This window comes from Cannabis sativa, chromosome X (assembly GCF_029168945.1).
Source record: "Cannabis sativa cultivar Pink pepper isolate KNU-18-1 chromosome X, ASM2916894v1, whole genome shotgun sequence".
Lineage (NCBI taxonomy): Eukaryota > Viridiplantae > Streptophyta > Magnoliopsida > Rosales > Cannabaceae > Cannabis > Cannabis sativa.
In genome coordinates this window covers 1949414-1957252 of record NC_083610.1, presented here as the reverse complement: position 1 = coordinate 1957252, position 7839 = coordinate 1949414, and the positions used below count along the sequence as shown (strand labels likewise).

General features: G+C 26.7%; 1 non-coding gene across 1 annotated transcript; it reads left to right on the top strand.

Moving 5' to 3' along the window:
• The first annotated feature begins 1023 nt into the window (after nt 1-1023).
• LOC115703424 (small nucleolar RNA snoR99) lies at nt 1024-1123 on the top strand. Its single transcript, XR_004009189.1, has one exon. It is a non-coding gene; the product is annotated as a small nucleolar RNA snoR99 (small nucleolar RNA).
• Nucleotides 1124-7839: the final 6716 nt, after the last annotated feature.

Genomic DNA, 7839 nt, shown 5'->3' with positions numbered 1-7839 from the left:
TTGGTATAATAATAAATTTTTTTAATTATTTAAGCATATAAAATCAAAATTCTCAAAATTAATTTACCAATCATCACTATATGTATATATATATCAATATATATATAAAGGAAAGCAAAAGAAGAGTTTAGGTGGCAACCTATTTTTTTTTTCTTCCTATTTTTTATATTTTATGATACATTCTCTTATTTTCAATGAGAAATACACTACACATATAAACAAAAAGTCTCACATCATTTAAAAATAGTTTAGATGTTATCAATCAATATGTATATATACTAGCAAAAAGTTACGTGCGAGGCACGTATACTAAATTTTATGCTAGTTTTTTTCTATGTTATTAAAAAGTGATACAATTAAAAATTAAAAAAAAATATTATTAGTTATTAGATTCAACATCATCACCCTGTGTTCATTTTTAAGGAAAAAAAATATATATTTATGAAATAATAATTTGTTACAACGCGTGTACAAGCAAAATTCAGAAAATATAGCATTTATTAGTAGAGTATTGACAATTTCAACAGTAAATTAACTGATTGTATACTTTTTTGTCTACTAACATTAAGCTTTTGATATTTGAGTGGTGAACTCTTATTTGTCCGCTTTTCAAATTTTTCTAACACTCTCATTTTATTCTTCTAACTTTTTGTAGTTAGAGTGATGTCCTTAGTTGTTGTATATAGTGTAGTCATTTATTCACCTATTTTCAAATAAAACAATAGATATACAAAATAAAAAATATAATTAAGCCAATATTAAAATCAATCTCACCTTTCAATATAGTGAAAGGTTTTTAAATTGATTCATTAATTCTCACTTAATAATTGTGACAGTCCTAACGAATAATAATATTATGTTACCTAATAACAAAATAGGAATCTTCCAAACAACATTATCAAAATTTATTCCAAGTATAATTATATAAATCTATTACTCATTGAAGTCTATTAGAAACTCTAAAAAGCTCACAATACGAAATTTCACATCAAAAATCTAAAAATGATCAACTATGTAACAACAATGATAATACAATAACTAAAGACCCCCATATCCATGTTCATCCTGTTCACTTTGTCAGCCGACTTTTATGTCTTTCTGATCATTTATGGATGGGAGATTTCGTTTTTAATTGTACAAATTTGTCCTTAGCAAAAAAATAACTAAAATTGCCTAGTCATATACAGTCTTAAAACTTAAAAGAGTGGCATTATTTATTCAAGTTTCGACTAAGTGTTTTTGAGTTTGAGTTATAATATTGCGTCCTGTGTTTATGTTCAAATATTGTGTCAGTCTGGCTAATCTAGTGAAGAAGATTGAAGTTTTGATTCTCAATAAATAAAATGAATATAAGTGTATACTTTGTAGTAGGTCATTATTGTGTCATTTTTAAGTTAATGTGTCAACTTGAAAATAATTCATTTAATAAACGAAATAGAGGAGTCAATTTAAAAATATTTTTCTACCTTAATAAGTAGAGCTATAGAAAACAAACTCAGTAACTTTTTGAGTGTTAAAAAATTGTAAATGGTTATAAATTCAGAGTAAGTAACATATGTGTGGCAGCTGGTTAAAGAAACCAAAATTGAGGTTTATGTATATACTGACAACTCGGGTTCACATTTCAAGTTCTGTAAGACCATACTCTCTTCCCTGTCCTATTAACAAAAGTTTAACGTACACATAACACATGAATATGACTCTCTGCCCGAAACCAAGAGATGATTAGAAAGTAGAAGCACCGCTAGAACTTTCCTTTGTTTGAAGTAATAATTTTATAACTAATATCTTTTATTACATATTACTAATTAATTTAAGATGAACTTTCCAAAGTATTTTTGAAACATCGTGGGATATATAAATGCAATACTTTTGTATAATAGCATGTAGCATGTTGTCTTTATTAGTATTTTTTAAATTTTAAAATAAAAATTAAAATTATTAAATATATAGCTTAAGAAATTATAACTAATAAGATTATAAACTGGTAAAGGTTGTGTTGGAGGCTAGGGTTTTTGCTCTAAAGAGAGAAATTTGTTAGATTAAATTTTGGTAGGATTATTTAGCTAAAATTAATCAATTATAATTAACGTTTTCTAATCAGAATATTCTGTCAAATATTAGAATATTCTGTTAACATTTTGACAGAAAAATAAATAATAACATTAAACCAAGAATTCTGTTATATAGCCACATTTTATAAAAAAAATATATATATATTTTAAAAAAAAGTCACCCAATAATTTTTCATAAACCAAGAATTTGCCACATTTTATATATTCAGATGTGGAGGCAAACAATTATAACCTGATCGATCCAAAAAAACAAATAGAAAAATTCTTTAGCAATATATATATAATATAAATAGTATAGTAAATTCTTATTTAGAATAAAATCCAACTAAATAACATAAGTATATTTAGAAAAGGCAATCATAGATGTACAACACCAAAAACCACCAAGATAACATAAATCGCTTTTTTAACAACTCACATAATAATTATTAAAGCAATTCAAACCGTAAAAATTAAAAATATATAATATATAATATAATTTCTTTAATAAAATATTGAATTATTTAGTTTTAAAAAAGATTTATATTTTCAGCAAAAATAATAATGATAACATCAAGAATTATTATTGATAAAGCCCACTTTCTTTCTTTATCTTTTTTTCTTTCATAGACTTTTGGATTATGAATTCTATTAGAAAGTTGCTTCTTTCCTATTTGGGTGTAGTTGGTATTTACTCAATTATGTATTTATTTGTTGAATTAGGCCTTAGGATAATAAGTAAAGAGGGTGAAAACTGCTCATAATATACAGATTAAGACTTCTAATAGAGAAAACTGTATGAATTGGACAGTATATATAGGAGATAAGATTGATTGAATGAATGGGTGATGTATGTGAATTGTATGAGATTGAGCTTTGGCTCTTGGGAGAGTTGAGGTTTCTCAAATACCTCAGGTTCGATTGTTCTCGTTAATTCGTTATCATTTTATTCATCTGATATGAATATTTCTAGTTACAGTTTTTCTACACTGGATGGTGTATATATATATACTCAATTATCTATGTATTTGTTAGGTCTTTGGATAGTAAATAAAGAAGGTTAAGGAGTAATTGTAATGAGAGGTTGGTTGTATGAATTGGGCAGTATATATAGGTTGGTTGTATGAATTGGGCAGTATATATATATATACTAGTAAAAATCTACGTACTAAATTTAAGCTAATTTTTTTTTTTTTTATGTTATTTAAAAGTGATACAATTAAATTAAAGAAAAAATATTATTAATTATTAGGTGAGATTATTATTATGTGTATCTAAATATTATATTTTATAATGTTGTCAATTAAAAGTGAATACCGAATGCAATATATTAGTGTTTAAGAAAGCTTGATGATTCTTAAGTTAATCCAAAAATAAATTACAAATTGATGTTCCAATACTTAAAGAAACATTACTTAAATGTGTGTAAGATAAAAAGAAAATTAAAAATCAATCTCTAAATTATTGATAATTAAAGATAGCATTTGTCTAAAAATTGTAGATAAGAAAACTAATCATAGTCATTGGTAGATTTCAATCTTCATTTGCTTCGATAGAGACAATAGTGTAATTTTTGTATTTTGCACTTTTCATTTTAGCCGGGTCCGCATATATCTGGATTGTCCATTTTTTCGTTGATAAATTGAATATGGTAGTGTCGACAAAAAGTGAAAACCATGTCCATATATTTTTGCTAGTCTTACTGCTTTTGATAATTGATGTTTTTTTTTGTGTAATAATTTTTTTGTGTATAAAATTAATTTTCTTTTTTCTTAAGGTAAAACGAAATTAGGGTAAGTAATTTTTTTTTTGATATTATTTTTATAATATTTTTTAAGATCATCAAAAAAAATTTTAAAAAATATCAGTGTACATTTTTGTAAAGGATAATTTTATGATTTTTTTGACTCATGTGGACCCAACGCGCATGGATAATTCAGTTTTTTTTTGTTATTTCATATTAGAGAGAGTGAAAAAAAGCTATATATTATTTCAAATAAAAAAAGTTATATATTATATTTATTAACTATCCTTTCGAAGATAGAAAAGAAAAAGAAGGACTGTATATGAATATACTACATAGTAAAACACATTAAGCTAATTAAACGTATTCTTCATAAGATCAAATTTTTAACATAATCCAAATATAGAATATAACATGTTTTTTGATGTGAAGGTTAAATATAACAAATGGCATAGTTTAGTCTCCGTATAACACAACAACGATGTGAGCTCATTAATTTTGATAGAAACAATACAGATCTGAAAAGATTCAATAAGGAGACAAAAATCTCAAAATGTTAGAAAATAAAAAATTAATCTTAAAAATTGGGGGATGATTTACGAATAAAAAAAAGACCCAATTGGATCAGAACCTGAAATTGGGGGACGATTTTTTTGAATTTCTCACAGCGAATTTGCGTCAGATCCTCCATTTTTCGCAGATTCACTCATCCATCTAGACAGCAATAAGAATTTGCTTGCTCTGTTCGTTGAATAGTGGGAGTGGACTGCGATTAAAAAAAATATATAAATAAAGATAAATAGCTAGAGGAAACCTAAACGATTTGGTAAAAAAAAATTCCATTTATAATTCGTTCTTTTCCTAATCTCTCTCAACAAACTAATTGTATATGCGGTTTAATGTTCAATTTATTTTATATATATATTTTTAATTTCTAGAGTTATAGTTGTGATTATATATAGAGTTGAAATATACTAAATATCAGTTCAAATATTAATAGGATTTGTTTTATTATTATTTTATTATTTTATGAAATAAAAATAAAAGTCACCCATGAATTTCTCATAAACTAAGAATTTCAGTTATATAGGCACACTTTATATAGAATAGATATATATAGGAGATGTGATTGATTGAATGAGTGAGGTATTGGAATTGTATGGCGCTTTGTCTCTTGGATGAATTGAGGTCTCTCAAATATCTCGGTTCGATTGTTCTCATTATCATTTTATTCGTCTAATATCGATATTTTGGTAATTGTATTTTTTTTGGATTTAATGAGATTTATTTTATTATATTAATAAAAGGTGACCATGAATTTCTCATAAATTATTTTATTTTTATTAATAAATTATTTTATTTTTAATATAAATAAAAAGTTACCCATGAATTTCTCAAAAACCAAGAATTTTGTTATATAGGCACACTTTATATAGAATAGATATATATATAAAGGAAAGCAAAAGAAGAGTTTAGGTGGCAACCTATTTTTTTTCTTCCTATTTTTTCTATTTTATGATAAATTCTCTTATTTTCTTTGAAAAAAAAAATACTACACATGTTGGGTTTTATGCCCTAAATAAAACTCATTTCAATATAATCAGATTTACTTATTAATATAGATCAGAAATAACATTTAATGTTGCATGGTTCACATGATTTATTTCATGATTATATGTACATAATGTATAAATTCATCTGAAACCCTTTTCACATACTTGATCCTGTTTATTGTGCCGTCAACACATTGGAAAGTAAACATGACTATGTGAATAAAGTTTCCTAGATTTATCGCACACGTGGTTTTACTGATATGATAATCTACAACAAGAGTTTACTTGTATTTGGAGAAATACTATGTTCTTTCCAGAACATTGGTTAAAGTAAAGCTCAGGTTGGATGCATGGAGTATGCATCGGAAGGGACCGATATTGAACTTTGACTTAGATTTATTAAACTTACCGTAATATCTATTCAAGTCAATATCGCCTAGTTGATCCTAGATCAAATGATCTTAATCCTGATATGATTAGGCTCAATCTTGAAAGGCTATTCGTGTTCTTTGATTTGTTAGTTAAGCCTACTTTTAGGTCAGGGTGATACGTACATTTTGGGAACACGGTAGTGCAATTGAGTGGGAGCGCTAGCATAAACATGGAATCTATAGCTTCTATCTGGCAAATAGTAAGCAAAGGATGATCTCCTTCGAGCTTGACCAAACGAACATAAATGGTGGAGTACTCATTTCACATTAGCTGAAATATCATTTATACGGGGTCAAGTGTTTTAAGGAATAAATACATTGTAGGGTGTAACGGTAATTTAATCCCTTTACAGTGTAGATCATTCATATAGAGGATCATTGATCACATTAGGATTATAACAATGGATAACTAATGATGTGTCTATATGGTGGAACATATAGAGCATTCTATATACTGAGAGTGCAATTCTAAGTTCTATGCGTGGATTCAACGAAGAATTAATAAGTTAGTGAATTTTAGTGCTAAATTCTTGATCTACTTATTGGAAGCTCGGTTATATAGACCCATGGTCCCCCCACTAGTTGAGATAATATTGCTTGTAAGACTCATGTAATTGGTTTTGATTAATTAATTATAATTCTCAAATTAGACTATGTCTATTTGTGAATTTTTCACTAAGTAAGTGGCGAAATTGTAAAGAAAGAGTTTATAGGGGCATATTTGTTAATTATGATACTTTGTATGGTTCAATTAATAAATATGATAAATGACAATATTATTTAATAATTATTTATAGTTATTAAATAGTTAGAATTGGCATTTAAATGGTTGAATTAGGAAATTGGCATTTTTGAGAAAATCAGATACAAAAGGTGTTAAAATTGCAAAATTGCAAAAAGCAAGGCCCAATCCACTAAGTTTAGGGCCAGCCACTTTTGTAGGAAATTTAAACTGATTTTTTCATTATTTTAATGCCAAATAATTCAAACCTAACCCTAGTGGAATGCTATAAATAGATAGTGAAGGCTTCAGGAAAATTACACTTAAATTTTCTATTTTTCCTTCAGAGAAAAACCTGAGCCTTCTCTCTCCCTATCTTTAGCTGTCACTTCTTCTCTTCCCTCTTGAGAATTTCGAAATCCTTAGTGTATGAGTAGTGCCCACACACATCAAGTGATACCTCAATCATAGTGAGGAAGATCGTGAAGAAAGATCATCAGCAAAGGAGTTTCAGCATCAAAGATTCAGAGAAAGAGATCCAGGTTCAGATATTGATAATGCTCGCTACAGTAAAGGAATCAAGGGCTAGATATCTGAACGGAAGGAGTCATTATATTCCGCTGCACCCAATGTAAGGTTTCTTAAACTTTATATGTGTTTAATTTATCGTTTTAGAAAGTTCATATTTAGGATGTTAATAAACATACTTGTGAGTAGATCTAAGATCCTGGTAAAATAAATTCCAACAACTGGCCTCAGAGCCATGGTAATTGATTTACTTACATGTAATTTGGACTTTAAAACGATTGTTTGTATGTTCTTTGGATGGTATCATGTTGTATTGAGTGTTATTTGATGATTGATTGATGATTGTGAAATTTTCGTGAAAAATAATTGTTATTTCGGTTCTGGCATTATTTTTATTGGATAGTATGGAAAAAATTAAGCAAGTTAGCCTTTTACAGAACTCAATTTGGATTTTATTTGAATTAGTTATGATTTTTTGAAGATTTGACAAAATCGGGGCTGTGCTGATAGTTTCCTGCGATCGCAGAACTGTCCGTACAGTTTCGAATTTTTTCAATTTTCTTCAATTTTTCATACTTTTTCATGGAATTAACTTCCAATTTTTTGTATGGTTTTGTATATATACTATTACTATTCCTAATTCAATTCTAATTATCATTTTGAATTAATTTAAATTTTTTTTAATTTAATTCAAGATATTAGTGTAATTTGAATTTGAATAGAATTAGTATTTATCTTTTTGCTTAAAAATCTATCTTATTTTAAAATTTGATTATATCTTATCTTATTTTAAATTTAAAAATAAGAT